Raw genomic sequence first — 6,000 nt, 5'->3', positions numbered from 1 at the left:
TAGCTGTAACAAGTGATGTGACGTGCTTCCAGAGTCATGACGCGTGCCTCCCACGTCACTGGAAGTAGTACTGTACGTGAGCGACGCCACACTTTGTGGCACCACCACATACAGTACTCTCACTTTCCACCAATGAAAGAGGTGCCCCTTCCGAAAGTGCAGCGGGGGCCGGATAAACGGCCTCAGGGGGCCGCATGCGGCCCGCGAGCCGTAGTTTGGGGACCCCTGGTCTACATGAAGGTTAAATAGGAAAGTGCTGGAGGAGCATTTTGGCCAGGGTTCTTTTAAGGGTCAAGAGTTAATATTTTGCAGGTCACAGGTTTCTATGGCAATACTTCATGGAGTAGGAACAGACAGCCATAGGCACTCTGTACGTGAACAGAGTGATTCCTTGTGTGGAAGTGCTGGCAGGAGGGAGTGGGTTCTTTCCTTTGGGCTTTAAACCTAAGGAAAGAATTCTATAACCCAAGGGTTTTGGAATTGCTTTTTTAATAGGTCAGCCCCTTAATGATTTAATTTTATTGATCAAACCTGAGAGTCACTGAGGATAATTTGAGAAATAAATGATAAACAGCATGGTTCATTTCTCATGAATATAGCCAAGATTCACCTGCAGAGTTGGAGAAAGAATTTTATAGTATAGAAAAATTAACTGCAAAATATGAGCAGAATTAAGATAATCTACTTTGTTTATTTTTAGCTATTCCTGGAGTCTGAGTTATTACAGCCAAGAGAATTAATTTAGTGAGCTTGGTCCTAGAAACACAGCTTTATTTTCCCCCAGCCAGCAGAGCAGAAGCAGTCGTTTGAGTGCTGTGTGCCCTGTGAACACTGATGCCCTGAACAGGAAGCTTCCTCAGAGCCTCCCTCCTGATGTGTGATTAGCTGGAAAGCAAAATGAAGGAATCTTATCATATTGCCTGGAGTTGAGGCAGGAAAGGACAGAATTCTTTGGCAGTCTATTTCCACTTTGTCATCTGCTCAGAGTTTTTTTCTTAGTATCACTCCTAAGGGTCTTCTGAACTGATCCCTGGCAGGAAAAAATAGCCCTGGGATCTGGCAGGAACCACAATAGGAGTGATGGGGGAAAGTCGAAGGCATTGGTATTTGAAATTAGAATCCCTTTGGTTGGCAACGACTGACACCCAATTCAGACTGGCTTAAGCAAAACGTAATTTTATGGACACATGGGGCCAGGAAGTCCACGAATGACGGATGGCCAAGGGAGAGGGGAACACGTGCTGGGAAGATCAGTGCGTGGCTACCGCCGAGTCCTGCAGTAATGTCCCTGCTTTCTCTCCTTTTCGTCCTTCACGGGAAATTTGACGCAGGTGGAATGGGAACATAGGTTCCGCAGTAGCACTCCTCACTTAAGTAGCCTTGTGTTCTTGGGCAACCCCTGAACCTCACCAAATCATCTTACTTGCACTATCCAGCTGTTCCAGGCTTGCACATGGGATGGTAAGGACTAAACAAGCCACCGTGTGAAAGCGCTCTGTAAATACACATAATTGTCCATTGTATTTGTTATTTGGGTCCTTGACCCACCTATTTGTTTCCAGTAGGAGTTGGTGGAAAAGGAGGCCACAGGGAAAGAGTTGCCTAATCAGTGTGGAAGGAGGAATGAAGGTTTTCAAAATCTATACATCCTGTGGATGGATCTGGCTCCTGGTTTCATATTAGAAATCTGTGGAATGAGCCTGACTGATGGTGGTGCAGCAGATACAGTGTTGGCCTGGGACACTGAGGATCCAGGTTTGAAAAACCCTGAGGTTGCTGGCTTGAGCGTGGGATCATAGATATGATCCCATGTTCACTGGCTTGTACCCAAGGTCGCTGGCTTGAGCAACGGGTCACTGGCTCAGTGTGAGTCACCCCCTTCTACCCCCCCCCCACCATCAAGGCACATATGAGAAGCAATCAATGAACAACCAAAGTGACGCAATTATGAGTTGATGCTTCTCATCTCTTTCCCTTCCTGTCTGTCTCTTTGTCTCTCTTACACACAAAAAAAATGTATACATATATGCAGAATGAGAAGCAAGTGTCTTCTGTGTGTGAAGTCTCAGGCTCTTTTTCAGTTATGTTTTTTTTTTTTTTCTAAATACCCATACCTGGCCGTTATTTAAACCAGGGGTCCCCAAACTACAGCCCGCGGGCCACATGCAGCCCCCTGAGGCCATTTATCCGGCCCCCGCCGCACTTCCGGAAGGGGCACCTCTTTCATTGGTGGTCAGTGAGAGGAGCACATTGACCATCTCATTAGCCAAAAGCAGGTCCATTGTTCCCATTGAAATACTGGTCAGTTTGTTGATTTAAATTTACTTGTTCTTTATTTTAAATATTGTATTTGTTCCTTTTTTTTTTTTTTACTTTAAAATAAGATATGTGCAGTATGCATAGGGATTTGTTCATAGTTTTTTTTATAGTCCGGCCCTCCAACGGTCTGAGGGACAGTGAACTGGCCCCCTGTGTAAAAAGTTTGGGGACCCCTGATTTAAACCCATGTCTTCAAGACGCTTGTGATTGTCGAGCGGCCTTGAAACTTCGCATGGTAACAAAGTGTTTTTCCCCATCTTGGTGAGCTAATCTTAGGGGATGGTCTGGGGATAGCTGCACACCCCATTGTTGAAGACAGGGGAGCAACGAGAACTTCAGAGCCCCTGGAGGTCCCTCCCTAAAGGGCAGATCTCTGAAGGCTCATGCTTTCTTCTCTGAGGCTCCCCACGTTGTGCCCCGCTCACAGGGCCGGGGAGACACCACACAGTACTGTTCATCTTGTAGCACGATTGCCCTTTTCAAAAATTCAAATGAATTCTCTCTGGTTCCTTTGCCCGGCCTCCTCCTGCTCTCTGAGCCTTTCCTTTCCGCCTTTCAGGTTGAGCTTCTCCTGGAGCCCGTGTGGTTCTCCTGGCAACTTGTTTGCAGTGCCCCCCCCCCGCCCCCAAGTTCTGATATGCCAGCACATAGCCGGACCCTGGCACGTTTTCATTTACTTTTTCAGAACATGACTCAGCACCGATGCGTGAATTAATTGATAAAAATAGGTGCCCAAGAGAGGGAGCGGTCACAGCCTCACGGATCTTCCTCACGTTGAATAACCTTCTCACACTTCTTCTCTGCACATGACCAGTTTGTAAGGCAGGTGCTTGAATGTAATAGGCTGGGGTGAAGAAGGATGCTATTGCAGGGCATGCAGGGGTGAGCAGGAGAGGAAGCAGAAGCAGAGATGGTCTCAAAGTCATTGATGCTGCCCCACGCTGGGGCTGGCATGCTTAGTCACCAGCCAAGCCAGTGCCACCAGAGACGCACCAAAGGTCACCTTTATGTCATCACCCAGCTGAGTTCTTTGGCTGGAAGTCTTGGTTTTGGAATTTAAATTTTTATTTTCTGTATTTTTTAAACTTAGGGATTAGGTTTTTGTTTTATTTTGGGGGGGAGGGGATAACTCTCTCATTCTACTTGAAGCATTCCTTATATTTTATAGTCATTCAAGGTTTTTTGTTGTAAAAGATAGTCATAATCTTAACCTCCTTTCCAAGAAGAGACTTTTTAAAATATTTCTGTGAATATTCGTTTCTATAATTGACCATATGTACTTTTCTATGATTTACTATAATTTATTTAAATGGTTTGCAAGTTGTTGGGTGACTAGGCTGGTCCTGTTTTTTTTTTTTCCTGATGTATGCACATATGGAGCCAGGATAATTAGATGGAGTAAATCAGACATTTTTCAAAAAGAAAAACAGTAGCAATTATAAACCATAATTAAAACACATAAATGGTTACAAAATTATCTCTTAATGAAACAAATTGTCAATAGTAAAAAATAATAAAAATAAATATTGAAGTGCTTGGGAGTATCTTTTTACCTAATCTTTGATATGATTTCATTATTGTGTTGATCTACTTCTCTGTAGAAAAATGACCTGACCATTTAGTTTCCAACAAAAGTAATTCATTCATCTCTTCAAGATTTATTTATTAAGTTCCTGGCAGAAAAGAAAATGTAATAAAAAGTCTCCACACTCCTAGAGCTTATGTTCTGGTGGAAGAGGGGAAGAAAATAACAAATACATATAAATAAATAAAATCATAAAAATATCAGATATAGAGGAGGTGTGCAGAAAATGAAAATATGGGTGTGTACTAAAGCATCATGTGGTAGGACTCACCCAGGAAAGAATAAGAATTGATAAAGAAATAAAAACTGGAGCCAGTTGTGCAAAAACCAAGATGAAACCCATTCCAGGGAGAGGGGACAGCTCATGTGAAAGTTCTATCATGGGGGGGATGGTCTTGGAACGTTTCAGGAAGGACAGGAAGATCATGTACATTTCAGTTCACGAATGAAGCCAGAAAAGTGGCCCAGAGTGAGAAGGGTCAGAGGTAGGCAGGGTCCAGAGTGTGTTAATTTTGTCACCGAGGAAAGAAGGTCGAACTTCATTACTTGAAAGGTACTAGAAGGTTTGAAGCCAAGAAGTGACGTGGTGTTACTCTTATTTTCAAAAGATCATTCAAGATGTTAAGTGAAGGATAGAGTGTCGAGGGCAAGAGTAGCAATGAGGGGGAGACCAAACAGGAGGTTATTGTAGGTCTAGCTGGGAGAGGATAGTGGCTGGGACCATGTGTCCCATGGGAAATGGGAGGAAATGGATGAATTTGGAGTATGAATTGGATGCTAAGTGAATAAGACTTATTTATGAAATGCAAGTGAAGGATGCAGGAGAAAAATAAACAGAATGAAGGATAATACCAATGGAACTACTGAGAAGAATATTTTGTCTGATAATCATTTTTTTTTTTTTTGGAAAAATAGCATGTTTGGGCATCTATTATAAAACAGAGCATATTGTGGATTTTTCTTCTAAGAGTAAAAATAGTACCTTCCATTTATTGAATGCCAGCGACGTTGGCCGCTGTTTTCCTTACTGTGTGTGCAGGGAAGATACAACGATGTGCATTGAATTAAATTCTATTCCTTTCATCTCACTTACTAAATTACAAAATGACCCATGTTTTCCATATGGCCTTTGCCCCACTGAGGATTGCATTGCCAAGGAAACAGATTGTTAAGCAGAGGCACTGTAGCTAAATCCTATTAAACATGCAATAATTCAAACAAAACACACAAAGACAACCGGCACTGGGGTTTGGAATATTGGCTCCAAATGTCCCCTTCTTAATGCCTAACTATATACCTAATAAGGTTCAATGTCTAAATGCCTGTCTAATTCTACCCAGAGTGCTGTACTCGTACATTCCTGTCCCAAATCCCTGTTCTGAATGTCAGAATTTTTAATTAATCTCCCCCAAATGGTATTTTTGCATAAGGAACTCTCTGCATGCTGCTAGCTTCAAACAGTAGACAAACAGGCCATTCTTTTCTTGTCCACAGTCCCGATTTTTCCTTTGTGAACCATTAAGCAAAACTGTTTACATACCTGTATATGTTCAAATACGACTGGAGAAAGTCTAGAGTAGAGGTTTCAGAAGTAGAAGTTATGTAGAGAGCACTTAGTTCAAATCTGCCCTACACATGAGGAAGCCGAGGTCCAGGAAGACTGAATGGTACCTCCGGGGTCACGTACATACGGATGGGCGATGCCAGGGCCAATGCCCCCTTGCCTTGGCTGGAGACCCGATATCATCTTTGTTTGTTTCGAGGTTGTTCCTCTCACTACCCTTCTTCTAAAAGTTGCCCTGACTACTCCTCTAGTGTCGACTCCTCTCCTCCTACCCTGTTTCACCTGATCACTTCAGCCTGATCCTCGCTGTTCATTCCTCGCTTCCCCCGCCCACTGCTCCATGCAGCCTCTTACTTCACGTCCAACCTCTGATCGTATCATCCACTCCCGTCACCCTTTCTCGGGCTCATCTATCTCCTGAGGAGATCGACGCCTTTATACATCAAACGTGTTTCCGCATAAATGTGTCTTTTCCAATCTAGCGCCCATGGGTTTTGCTATAGGGCTGTCCTCACTTAACCCTGTCATTTCA

Source organism: Saccopteryx leptura, chromosome 9 (genome assembly GCF_036850995.1).
Source record: "Saccopteryx leptura isolate mSacLep1 chromosome 9, mSacLep1_pri_phased_curated, whole genome shotgun sequence".
NCBI lineage: Eukaryota > Metazoa > Chordata > Mammalia > Chiroptera > Emballonuridae > Saccopteryx > Saccopteryx leptura.
The sequence above is the reverse complement of the archived record's forward strand: the minus strand, read 5'-3'. Positions refer to the sequence as shown.